This window comes from Labeo rohita, chromosome 3 (assembly GCF_022985175.1).
Source record: "Labeo rohita strain BAU-BD-2019 chromosome 3, IGBB_LRoh.1.0, whole genome shotgun sequence".
Classification (NCBI taxonomy): domain Eukaryota; kingdom Metazoa; phylum Chordata; class Actinopteri; order Cypriniformes; family Cyprinidae; genus Labeo; species Labeo rohita.
The window spans coordinates 28,300,484-28,315,373 of record NC_066871.1 but is presented as its reverse complement, the minus strand read 5'-3'; positions in this window follow the sequence as shown (position 1 = coordinate 28,315,373).

Genomic DNA, 14,890 nt, shown 5'->3' with positions numbered 1-14,890 from the left:
TGAGAATCTTTGGAATGGAAGAGGAGAAATATTTTCATTTGATCCTTATGTGAAGCTGCTTACACTTTAGGTGCATTTCATTAACATTAGCTAGAACATTAGCAGTCATGAAATGATTTTTGTAAATATACTATTGTTTATAATACATTACCTGATTTTTAATTTTTACAACTATAAATAATACAAATGTTTAAAATGATACCTAATGCATAATGAACAGAACCTTACTGCACACTACAGTTCAAATATGTTTGGGGTCAGTGATCTTTTTTATTATGTTTTTTTAAAGAAATTAATAATTGTGTTCAGCAAGGATGAATTAAATAAATGAAAGATGACAGTAAAAGATTACTTTTTTAAATAAACGCTGTTATATTTTCTAATATTCATCAAAGTATCCTGAAAAAATGTTTCAGTTTCCACAAAAATATTAAGCAACTGTTTTTAATAAACATTTACTGAGCAGCAAATCAGCTTATTGGAATTTCTGAAGTGACACTGGTCCATTGAAAAATAGTAATAAATAAATTACATTTTAATATATATTAAAATAGGGAAAAAAAAAAGTTATTTAAACTGCAGTAATATTTAATGTTGCTGTTTTTGTTGTATTTTTGATCAAATAAATGCATAAGAAACTTCTATTCAAACATTAAAAATCATTTCAGCCTAAACATTTATGGTAAAGTACTGCGATCTACTATAACTAAAGTTAATAATGTCTTGGATATAATTGAGTGGGTACAATAAATAGCTCTCTGCATTTAACTGTTATCTATTCCTAACAAATGACACCCAAAAATAGATTTAGACAAACAAATGAAGAAACATGCCAGCAGTCATGTCACTTCCATGTCACGCCTTCGCATGTTGATTTCTTTAGTGTTTATGGTGGATGTCTTCAGCGCTCACTGAGTTTACAGAGCTACAGTGGCAGAACGGCACAGCATTGAAATAGAAACTGGCATTTTCAGAAGCTCCTCGTCTGACCCTGGTCTTTGTAATCTATAGTTCTGTGGTCAGAGTCTCAGTAGAGGTCAGCTAGTGATTATGGGTGGAGTCCCACCGGATTGAAAAATGAGGTTAGATCTGAGTAGAGACATGCAGTCTTTCTCTCTCTCTCTCTTTTTTCTTTCTTTCTTTCTTTCTTTCTCTCATTCTCTTTCTTTCTTTATTTCTTTCTTTCTCTCTTTCTTTCTGCAGTGACAGTACAATAATAGCTGATTGAGTCTGCAGACGGCCTGCTGACTGATGAACGGAGGAGTGGAAGATTGTGTACTCATTTTGAAAACAGACACAAAAAAACTCTAATGTGGTCTAATGGTGGCTGTAAATCTAGGTTAAGAAGAAAATATGTCTCCACTTAAAACGTGTGCATGAATAGAGGTTATTTACATAAGACAAAATCAACAGTAGTTGTCTGGTACATTATAGAGAAAAATTGCTCTCATAAAAATGGCTTTCATATGAAGATATATGAAGATGTGTATTTCAGAGAGTTTGTGAACTTATACAGTATATTATCTACTGAATTTTATGTATATTTTATAGCATACACTACAGGCCAAATGTAATGTAGAAGTCGAAAAAACAAATGTATGCATTTGAAAGAAGTCTCTTATGCTCACCAAGGCTCCATTTATTTGATCAAAAATACAGTACAAACAGTAATAATATGATATACACTACCAGTTTTTTTTAAAAAGAAATCTGCTTACGAAGCCTGCATTTATTTGATCCAAAGTACAGCAAAAACAGTAAAAATGTGAAATATTTTTAATATTTAAAACAACTGCTTTCTATTTGAATATATTTTAAAATGTAATTTATTTCTGTGACCAAAGCTAAATTTTCAGCATCACTCCAGTCTTCAGTGTCACATGATCATTCAGAAATCAGTCTAATATGATGATTTCTCGTTCAAGCAACATTTAATATTGTTATTATTATTACCAATATTTAAAACAGTTGAGTACATTTTTTTGGAATGAGGAATGAGAAATTATAGAAATTAATGTGTTTATTAATTTAAGGATGCTTTAAATGGATCAAACTGATGTGTACTCAGCTGTTTCATCATAATAATAATAAATGGATTTTTTTTTAACAGCAAATCAAAATATTCGGATGATTTCTGAAGGATCATGTGACTGGAGTAATGATGCTAAAAATGCAGTTTTGAAATCACATGAATAAATTGCATTTTAAAATATTTTCAAATAGAAAAGTTATTTTAATTAGTAAAAATATTTCAACATTTTACTGTTTTTGCTGTACTTTGGATCAAATAAATGCAGGCTTGCTGAGCAGAAGAGATTTCTTTGAAAAACAGTAAAAATCTTACCGTTCAAAAACGTTTGACTGGTAGTGTATTAATACAATTTAAAATAAGTGTTTTCTATTTTAATACATGTTCAAATGTCATTTTTCTCCTGTCATGGTAAAAATGAATTTTCAGCATCATTACTCCAGTGTCACACGATGCTTCAAAAATGATTCTAATATGCTGATTTGCTGCTCATTAATTAATAATGGTTCTAATTATTATGAATGTTGTACAGTTTTGCACAAAAAAAAAACAACAACAACATGAATTATTCCAAATTTTATGAAGTCAGTGACTTCCTGACATATGAACGATTGTAGCTATATCAGATTATTTTAACTGCTAAACTACTGTTTTTACATATTACTATTTACTATTTGTGACCCTGGACCACAAAACCAATCATACGCAGCACGGCTATATTTGTAGCAATAGTCAACAATACATTGTATGGGTCAAAATGATCGATTTTTCTTTTATGCCAAAAATCATTAGGAAATTAAGTGAAGGTCATGTTCCATTAAGATATTACGTAAATTTCCTACTGTAAATATATCAAAACTTAATTTTTGATTAGTAATATGCATTGCTAAGAACTTCATTTGGACAACTTTAAAGGGGTTTTTCTCAGTATTTGGATTTTTTTGCACCCTCAGATTCCAGATTTTTAAACAGTTGTATTTCGACCAAATATTGTCATATATTGTTCATGGAACCTTTCAAACGCAGAAAATGTTCTTTATAGTTGAAAAAAGGTTCTTTAGATTTTAAAATGTTCTACAAAACGGTTCTTTTAGGAACTGTTCACTGAAAGGTTGTATGACATCACTGCAAAAACACCCCTTAGGAGCCTTTATTTTTAAAAAATGGAAAGCTTATTTATTCAGCTTTCAGATTGTGTATAAATCTCAATTTCACAAAATTGACCCTTATGACTGGTTTTGTGGTCCAGGGTCACATTTTTGCCAATTGAAACACCTTTGAATCTTTTCCACTCCACTCTAATGATTTATCAAGAGAATTGAATAGATTTAAGTGGTCTGTTACTTGCTTTTATGTCTAAAAAAAAACAAAAAAAAAACAACAACAACAACATTAAAAACTCATGAAGCTGAATGCATGATGTTTTTGAAAGTGTTTTTCCCACCATTCATATCTAAAACCTTCATGTGTGTTTGTAGTAATTACAGAACTGTTTCACTAAACGGTCTATTAAATTGTGTAAAAACACTATTAGCCCTGTTGAGTGTTGCGGAAGCTTTATGAATCCCTGTGAACAGCTGCTTTTTCATCGCCCTTCATAACAGGGTCCTAATGAGTACACTGTAGCTGTCCGCTCTGACTGCCTGAACCAAAAGGTGCCTCTCTTTGAAGGCCTCCCTTTTATGAACGGAAGCCACCCGTTTGAAAAGCTGTTAAAGGACATGTTTGCTGGGAGCGTGGATGCAAACACACACACTCACACATTGACAACACATAGTTTACACACACATCTGCAGGGCAGGAACCAGCACACCAGGTAATGAAGCATTAGAGCCCAGTTTTAATGAAACCCTCCACACCTGAGGCAAAGCTACTCTTCTTTCACCTTTCTCCACTTCTGTCTGTCTACAGGCGAGCCTGTTTCTATCATCCAGAAGATTTGTGGCAGAACAGTAGGAGAAAGTGAAATTTAATGGCTTTGTTTCCTGATGAAGTCGTTTATCATTGGAACTGTAGTATATCAGTGCTTTCCTGCTCGTGTGTCTTGAAGTTGTGGTTATATAAACATACATCAACTCATAATATGATACTGCTTTACAAAAATGTACCTAGCTTTACGATATTAAATTACTAGTATCATTACACTACCTGGCTAAAAGAAAAAGACACCATTTGGATTTAAATAAGCAAACACGATTTTAGAATTGAATCATTATTGTAGTGATTATTATATTATATCGAAAGCAGCGACAGACTTAATAGCTAAGAAAATAAGACCTGGCACACAGCTGACGTCACTGACTTGCATATAAATCTGAATGATTGGATGGCCAGATGGGTTCATATCATAGTTCTTCACTGGAAAGATGGACACATTTCAGAGGTTAGATGCACTACTATGCCTCTCTCCGCTTGTAGCAGCTTGTAGACAGATGTTTCATTTGGCTGTGCTTGCCCAAGGCACTGCATGAGAGAAGAAAAAAGTTTAAAGCAGGTACCATATCACTGCCTTGTTACGCAGGGGCCTTGCAGTCTGAGGGGCCATTTAATTTAAGCATCAGAAGTTCATACAGTACATGTCCTTAATGTCCTATAACAGTGTGTAAAAAGTTACCTTTCCTTCCTCTAAATATAAACTGAAGCCAGACCTTTGAGACCTATAATAACGCCCCCATATTAAACCAAAGACACTGCAATTTCTCTGCTCTATAATAAGGGAGTAACAAAATATAAACTGTTTGAGTCTACGTGTTCTGCTCTAGATATTCTCTATCTATCTATCTATCTATTGTTCTATTTATCGATCGTTCTATCAATCATTCTCTTTCTATTGTTCTGTTTATCTATCTATATCTATCTATCGATCTACACTGATCAAAATTATAAACGCAACACTTTTGTTTTTGTCCCCATTTTTTCGTGAGCTGAACTCAAAGATCAGAAGAGAAGAACTCAAAGACTTTTTCTATGTACACAAAAGGCCTATTTCTCTCAAATATTGTTCACAAATCTGTCTAAATCTGTCTTAGGCTGGCCACAATAAAAGGCCACTCTAAAATGTGCAGTTTTATCACACAGCACAATGCCACAGATGTCACAAGTTTTGAGGGAGCGTGCAATTGTCATGCTGACTGCAGGAATGTCCACCAGAGCTGTTGCCCATGAATTGAATGTTCATTTCTCTACCATAAGCCGTCTCCAAAGGCGTTTCAGAGAATTTGGCAGTACATCCAACCGGCCTCACAACCGCAGACCCCGTGTAACCACACCAGCCCAGGACCTACACATTTAGCATCTTCAAGTTCAAGATTGTCAGAGACCAGCCACCCGGACAGCTGCTGCAACAATCGGTTTGCATAACCAAAGAATTTCTGCACAAACTGTCAGAAACCGTCTTAGGGAAGCTCATCTGCATGCTCGTTGTCTTCATCGGGGTCTCAACCTCACTGCAGTTCATCGTTGTAACCGATTCGAGTGGGCAAATGCTCACATTCGACGGTGTCTGGTACTTTGGAGAGGTGTTCTCTTCATGGATGAATCACGGTTTTCCCTGTACAGGGTAGATGGCAGACAGCATGTATGGCGTCGTGTGGGTGAGCGGTTTGCTGATGTCAACGTTGTGGCCCATGGTGGCGGTGGGGATATGGTATGGGCAGGTGCATGTTATGGACAACGAACACAGGTGCATTTTATTGATGGCATTTTGAATGCACAGAGATACTGTGATGAGATCCTGAGGCCCGTTGTTGTGCCATTCATCCACCACCATCACCTCATGTTGCAGCATGATAATGCACGGCCCCATGTTGCAAGTATCTGTACACAATTCCTGGAAGCTGAAAATATCCCAGTTCTTGCATGGCCAGCATACTCACTGGACATGTCACCCATTGAGCATGATTGGGATGCTCTGGATCGGAGTATACAACAGCGTGTTCCAGTTCCTGCCAATATCCAGCAACTTCGCACAGCCATTAAAGAGGAGTGGACAACATTCCACAGGCCACAATCAACAACCTGATCAACTCTATGCGAAGGAGATGTGTTGCACTGCGTGAGGCAAATGGTGGTCACACCAGATAGTGACTGGTTTTCGGATAGACTGGTTGTTTATCATTCTGTCTATCATTCTTACTTATCTATCCATTGTTCTATCATTCTATTTATCTATCGTTCTATCAATCATTCTCTATCTATCTATCTATCTATCTATCTATCATTCTGTTCATCTATTTATCAATCTACTTATCTATCTGTCATTCTATGTACCATTCTATCTATGGTTCTATCTGTTGTTCTGTCTCATTCTATCGTTCTATTTATCATTCTATCTATAGTTCTATTTATATATCCATCATCCTATCTATCGTTCTATCTTTCATTCTATACATCGTTCTGTCTATCATTCTATTTATGTATCATTTTATCTACCCTTCTGTTTATCTACCTATCGTTCTATTTATCTACTTATCTATCATTCTGTCTATCATTCTATCATTCGTGCTATTTATCTATCGTTCTATCAATTGTTCAGTTTCTATCATTGTCTATCATTTTATCTATTGTTCTATTTATCTATTGTTCTATCCATTTTTTATCTATCTTTCTATTTATCATTGTCTATCGTTCTATCTACCATTTTATTTATTTATCGTTCTTTCATTCTATCCATGAATCTATTTATCTATCTATCATTCTGCCGTTCTATCGTTCTATTTATCCATCCATCATTCTATTTATCTACCATCCTATCTATCTATTGTTGTCTATCATTCTATGCATCTATCGTTCTGTCTATCATTATATCGTTCTACTTATCTTTCATTCTATCTATCATTCTATTTATCTATCGTTCTATCTATCTATCTATCTATCTATCTATCTATCTATCATTCTTTCAATTTATCCAATTTTGCTTCTTCACATTCAAATTTGATTTTCCAGTTCTCCACACTGATTTGTTAGCTACCTCACTTCAAATTCGATTCAAATCCTGGAATTGAACTGCGATTCAAAAGGCTCAATTCAGCTCAGAATGCCACAGAACCTTGAGAAACATCACAGCAAACCTTGCAATTTTTTAAAACATGCCAATTGACAGATAACACACTGCACACGTCTGCATATGCAACGTTCACGCCGCATGTTTCAGTTAGTGTGTGTTTATTGGCCCTGTGAAGTGTGTGTTGGCTTGTTTGCGTGTGCACTTTGCATATGTGTGCCAAACAGTAGCTTCTGGGTGTGAGGCACACTTCACAAGCTCCTGTTAGAAGTTAAAGAGCAACGTGAATGTGTTAGTTGGCGCCTGTGCCTACTAAGACACTTCTGGAGCTCAGCAGGTGAGCAGTCGCACACTTACACGGGCTTTTACGGCATCAGCTCTCACTCCAGAACCACAATGCGATTTAACAGCTTCTAATAAACAAAAACTAAGCATGCACAAATTCACAATGCTTGATCAAAGAGGCCACAAAGCACTAAAACAGCTTGCATTTACTCAATCCAAAAGTGCTGAACTTTTTCTATCCATCCATCTAACAATATCATGGAAGGAGAGATGGGTGTATTGCCCTCAGCACATTTGTGATGTAAATACCATGGTACATGAATATGGTAATCATTTTGCACCACGACATATATCAAAGCACCATAGTATTACCATCTGTAGCTTGGCAGTGCCCTTTATTTATTGTTTTAAGGAGTCTGAGGTAGATACACACCTGCAGAAAGGAAATGAGGAGGATTCAGTGCCCTCTTCCTCCATACGGACGGCGTGTTTTACTTCACCCCCCGTCTGGCCGCCAGGCGCTACCATGGCATCACTTTAGCTTTGATAATCTGTTCACGTTCCAGACTAATGACAGGGTGAAGGTGGGTGGTGGTGAAAGGGGGGATCTCGCTCCTGAGTGCCGCCCCAGGTCTGGAGACAACAGTAAACATCTGTCATTAGAGCAGAGTTAAAAATCATCCCACACAATTACAGGTGCCCACTGTACACAGAGACTGGAGAGAAATGCAGGCTTCTGGGGAACAGGTGGTTGGAGTTTCATATTTGCAAAACCTCAGCTGATCTAATGTTTTATGGTTACAGAACTGGAATCTAATAAAATAACAATCATATATTTAGTATAAATTAGTAAATTCTTACTAAAAGATGGGGTGACCAATACTAACGGGTCATTTCTTGTTATGTAGACTTTTGATATCAAGCTCAGACACTTGAATTCATTACATGCACAACTGCAACAAAATGATCAGAATGGAACCTGAGAGGATAAAAATAAAGGGCTAAAGTCAGTCATTTCTCAGAAGTAATCTGCTGGTACTCACTAAAGTCACTTCCTGGTGAATGATGTAATTAGGGGTCTGTCTTCGAGTAGTTAAAGAGATCTTACAGTAGACTTCATTGAGAATGACTGAAAGGATTGAAACTGAAATCACAGAGAAATAATAATAAAAAAAAAACATTACATTATAATATCACCTATAAAACATGTATTGTTCTGAACTTTTCCATTAGAAATTATATAAAATACCTTACTTATTTCAAAGTAAATTTAGATCTTAGTCGTATTATTGCAATATATTGTAATATTTTGTCACCAAGAAAACATGTTTAGTTTTGATTTGCAATAAAATAAAATAAAATGCAGTAAATTTTAGATTTTAGTTGTATTTTTGCAATATATTTTAGCATTATAATATCACCAAGAAAATATTGTCAGTTTTAGTTTGCAATAAAATAAAATAATAAAATAAAATGCAGTTAATTTTACGTTTTATTTATTTATAGCATATTTTAACATTATAATGTCACCAAGAAAACATGCTTAGTTTTGATTTGCAATAAAATAAAATAAAATGCAGTAAATTTTAGATCTTAGTTGTATTTTTGCAATATATTTTAATATTATAATATCACCAAGAAGTGTTAGTTTGCAATAAAAAAAGTTAATTTTAGATCTTAGTTTTATTACTGAAATATATTTTAATATTATAATGTCACCAAGAAAAACATGTTTAGTTTTGATTGGCAATAAAATAAAATAAATACCTAGAACGTTTCAAAATAAATAGCTGTAAATTTTAGATCTTAGTTGTATTATTGCAATATATTTTAATACTATAATATCACCAAGAAAACATGCTTAGTTTTGATCTGCAATAAAAAGAAAAAGAAAACATGTTAAGTTTTAATTTGCAATAAAATGAAATATAATCAAAATAAATATATACAAAATTTGAAAAAAAAAAAAAACCAACAAAATAAAGGAGGCAGTAAATTTAAGATCTTACAGGTATTATTACCTTATCTTTTATTATTATATGATATAACAAAAAAACATGTTTAGTTTAGATTCGCAATAATAAAATAAAATAAAGTTCACATAACTGTGGCATTATTTAAAAAACAAAAAAAAGCTAATATGATTTGCATCTTAAAAAACTGAAAGTTTAATATTTAATCCATACCCCCAGTTTCACAGACAAGGCTCAAGCCTAATCCTAGACTAAAATGCAAGTCTGATCTGTTTCAACTGAAAGAAACTTGCAATTATTGATCTTAAAATATATCAGTGCCTTTGTTTTGTCTCAAGATGCACACCAGTAATGTTTATAGAAATTACTTCAATGTCCTAATTGAACTATGGCCTAATCCTGGCTTAGTCTAAGCACTATCTGTAAAACCAGGCCTTAATGTATTATGGGTGCATGAAAATAATACACTCACTAATACTTTTCAATGCTTGCACCACATATTTTAGTTTCCACATGAACTCGGATCAATAATAGCACAAGTACTTTTGAGTTTTTATTGACCGTTCAATGTTATTTGCACTGTTTTATAGCTCGGGGAAGGACATAGAGTAGTTGAGGAAACCGAGAGTCTGTCCACCCTCAGCAGTAAAAACTACTCGCCGTCCACTGTTTGGGATAAATTTGACTTCTCCTCCATGATTATTTGTGTTGGTTCGAGAAGAACAGCGCTGTGGTTCGAGGAGGAGACAAGGCCACATCTCCGTGGGCATCTGCTGACAGGGGTCTTATAGGGATTGAAAACGAACGAAAGGAGGATTTCAAGAAGCTGCTGATAGGAGCTTCGCCTCCAGGTTCGATTCCTGCTGCTTCCATTTAACCGAGACCAGCCGTTCTCAATGCCGTCCACCTGATATCACTTAGTGTAGTCCTACCTGCCCTCCCTGACAAATGCTCCGGATGCTTGTTATGCCAGCTCTCAACACAAACACAGACAGCTCTAATGATTGGGCACGCCGGAGGCTGCAAAGCATTATGGAGCCGCGTGTGTGTGTATGCGAGAGCCGTCCAAGCCGGCAAAGCTGAAAGAAACAAAGCAGGGGGGCGTCTTCTCTGCAACTCACCGTTCACTGAGCAGGGAAGCTGCTACTCCAGAGATATTCAAACTATTGCAATCTGTGTGGTCCTTGCGTCTATAAAAAAAGACTGAGAATATCAAAATCAATGTGGCATGAGCTTTTGATTAATGTACATTATTGCTCAACCATGGCTGCTCACAGCACACACCAGACGAGAACGAGGTTAGGAGGGTTAAAGGACGACCTACAGAGAGAGAGAGAGACGAGAGAAAGAGACATGTAATTTACCAAAACAGCTTGAAAGAGTGGAAGCAGGATTCTGTTTTACTTTGGTATAATTTAATCTCCTTTGCCTTGGACTGATTATGTGTTTTAGGTTTAGGCGAGGCTTCTTGTCTTTGGCTCTTGATTTTTTTTCTTTCTCTTCTCTTATTTTCTTTCCATCTCCCTCCGTCCTGTTAGGAACTGTATAAAATATTATAAAATTGCTAGATTAATTCCAACAGTTTAGGTTCAGTGGCCAAACCTGAATTATTATTAATGCACAACAACTGCTCTTCCTATCATCTGCGAGAAGTAAAAAAACGTCATTTGAGAGTAAGTCTTACTGTTTCCTTAAAGGAACAGTTGTACAAAACGTACTCAACCTCTTGTGAAGCGAAAAACTGTGTTTGTAAAAACAAATCCATCATTAAAACTACTTTAACTTCAAATAAATGCAAGAACTCGATCCATAGTATTGCTTTCTCTAGTGAAAAAGCCATCTCCTCTGAATCAGGAGAGAAATATGCACAGATCAAGCACTGTTTAAAAAGCAAAAACAGTTCAAAACCATTTTAAACAAAGATGTTGGTTGATGATGTCAGAGGACTGGACTTTTCACTGGAGGAAGCATTATTATGAATCATGGACTGGCATTTCAGCCTGGTCTTATGGTAGGTTTTAGTGGGTAATGTTTACAAGCACAAAACATACATTTTTGTATGTTTTTATTGATGCTGAAATCTACAATTTGGACATATTACAACAATTAAAATGTACAATTTGATACATATTCTTAGCTAAAAAAAAAAGACAAATATTTACAAATCTTTTATAGACAGTTTCACCAGCAACAACGTAAAGAAACGTTACTGCGCATGCGCGCTTTTGTGGCCCAAACTTAACGTCCGGTACACTTAGAATCAATAACAACTGAGTCCCTCTAGAGTAGATCATTTCTGATAGCAAGCAAAATATGTAACAAGTAACAGTTAAGTTACATTAGCTAGTAAGTTAAACCAATGTCTTGCCTTGCTGCCAAGCCTCTCTGCTCTGTGTGTTTGCTGCATAAATCAGATGGGTTGACTGAAAATGCAAATTCATTTTCTGCCAGCAGGAGGTGCTTTTGGAGCGGCTTTCCCGGTAACTAGCCAGACCAATAAACAAACACAGACCGGAAGTTAACTTTGGGCCAGGCATGTGCGTCCGATGAAACGGTCTATATCATTAGGATATTCGCATCAGTGCACTCTTATCATTTTAATCGCTAAGCGATTAAGATTTTTAGACTCTTTAACCCCCAAACTTAAGCCTACCCATTTTATAGCAAATATAAAAAGATATAATATAGCTGCAAGCAGTGACTACCAGGGTTCAAGCACTTTAAGGCAAATCAGCACATATGACAAAAAGACATTATTTAGCAAGCCTGTAAGCACGTAAATCAATGATTTAAAAAACTATTTTTGGCAAATCCAGGTATAGGAATATTTTTTTAATGTTTATGACTGTTATAGCGCCAGCTGTGGTCTGATCTCCTTAGAACTTTGCATGCTTGTTTAGAATCACCTGTCTCACGTGCTCAACAGGTTTCGTGATGTTTTGAATTTTCTTTTAGGCTTTATAGGATTTTGTGTAAATTTGGGCAGATCCCTTTTTTAAATTACCCTGTTATAGCTTCCCAAAGGGTAAATTTCAACATTTTTAAAATAATTATTGGCCTAGAGAGTCCAGAGAATTGTACTGCAGTATTTGTTTTTTTTTTTCAGATTGAACAAAAAACCTAGGACTAGTTCTCAAAAGTAGGGTTTTTACATCTTCTCAATCATTTAACAAACTATTTTATTGACTGCAGTGGGTCTAGAGGCAAAGTTGTCCAGAATGAGGAGTTCTATCGTGTGATATGAATAGCATACATATGTGTGACAAACCGTGCGATGTGCCAAAATGCAATATCGCCCCCCCCCAGTGGCTGATTTCTTTAAAATTTCTCTCAGACCTTTGGGGCCATGAGTCGAACAGGCGCACCGAGTTTCGTTCTGATCGGCCACCATTAACCTTGTCTAACAGGTGCTCAAACTTCACCAGCCAATGGCGATCATTTTTTGCAAGATACAAAATGTGCTTGTAGACGCTTCTGGCACTTCGGACCAAAACCGTGTAGACACTTGTGGCACTTTGGACCAAAACAACATAAGTGTTGTGAGTTTGGCGAAGATATCTCATTCCGTTCAGGAGTTATAGGCATTTTACGCAAAGTGGCCCTGCCCCTTTTGAACGTTTTGGTGCTCCTTTGCGACGGTGAGTCAAAACTTTTTTTTTTTTGATAATTATTGATATTCACTTTGTGGATAATCTTTCTACACTGGTTTGATTCCATTCAGGCAAAAAACCTAGGACTGGATCACAAAAGTAAAGATTTTCAAAAAACGCAAAATACCAAAACAATTTGCCAAGGTCACGATTGAATCTCAGGAGTGCATTTTGTCTGGCATGAGCCAAGGATTCCAATGACTTAAGACACTTGACCCTGTGACTGCCGGTTTAATAGTTATGAAAGATTTCATACTTTTGTACGCTGTAGTGCCTCCGTCAGGCCGATTGGGACGAGCCTCGGTCACACTGTCAACACGGGTATTGCTGCTTATGGTTGTTGTTGAGGACATGAAGTTGCTGAATAAAGGCTTGGATTTGGTTCTTTTCCTTGCATTCATACGGATTTTGAAGACTTGGAATACAGTGCATGAAAATAATTTCATATGTAAAAAAATTACTTTTATGGTGTTGTCAATATGTCAGTATTGTACGTTTAGATGCTGTGAATACATCGGTATTGTACATTTCAGTGTCTGTGCAAACATAAGCAAATGAATGTTTTGTATAACCACATTTTATGTAAAATACACACAAATTCTCATGAGATCACGTTGGGTATATTGGCCAAAAGAAAGAGATTTAGGCCTTAATAATGGATTTGTTTTTACAAACACACAATTTTTCACTTCACAAGATGTTAATTGATGGACTGGAATCATGTGGATTATTGTGATGTTTTAATCAGCTGTTTGGACTCTCATTCTGACGGCACCCATTCACTGCAAATTGATGTAATGCTACATTTCTCCAAATCTGTTCTGATGAAGAAATAAAGTCTTCATTTTAGATGAGCTGAGGGTGAGGAAAATGTTCAGCTGATTTTGCAGTGCATTGGCTTCAGCCAATTTCTCACCCAACAAAGTATAAAGTAAAAGTTCAAACTATAAACAAATCAACATTTGACTGCAGTCTCAAGTGAGTTGAGCAGAATTAGTAACAGAATATGGTGGGGGAAAGGATAAAAAGAAGATATGAGGGAATTCCATACAGTGCTGTCTTACAGACACAATGCAGTAATTTAATGTAGACTTTTTTTGCCACTTTATTAAAGGACCACAAGACTCTAACGGGTTAGAAAGAGAGACAGAAAAGGAAAGAGACAGAAAGAGTGATAGAGTTTATGGAAAGTATGGCAGCACTCTGCGTTTGTACTGCCAAAAATGACAGCACAGAAGGAGGACACGAGGCAGTAAAACCCAAAATCACCTAAAGTAAATGGTGATGAGGAGAAGAGACGAGGATTTCAGGAATGTAGGAGAGAGAAAGAGAGAGAGAGAGAGAAAAATCCACCCTTCAAACCACATTAATGCATCTATGCTGCTACTGTATTTATCAATGATTACGATTAGCTTACTTTTATAATGCAGTATTATATGATTGTCATTTGGTTATTTATTACTAGGCCTGCGTGAAAAGAATTCAAATGCTCACAAATCACTCACAAACTTCCTTGATCCTTAGATGGCAGTTATTAGCTGGGTTTGCATTTAAAATGTTTATAATTAGTAATAATAATAGTGTGCAACTCTCTTCTTTTAACACATTTTAACATATAATTAAATCCATGTTTCCTTACAACAAGTGCAGAAAATATGGAACAAACTGCAGATGGGTATATTTATCACTTAGCAAATATTTGATTAAATTCAGTGATAAACACACTACTGTTTCAAAAGTTTGGGGTCAGTAAGAATTTTACGATTTAAAAAAAACATATTCTAAAATATTATAATTTAAAACAAGAATTTCCTATTTGAATACATTTTAAATTTAATTTAATTCCTCTGATGCAAAGCTACATTTTCAGCATCATTCAGCATCCAGTCTTCATTGTCACATGATCCTTTAGAAATCATTCTAATATGCGGTTTTGAAACATTTATTATCA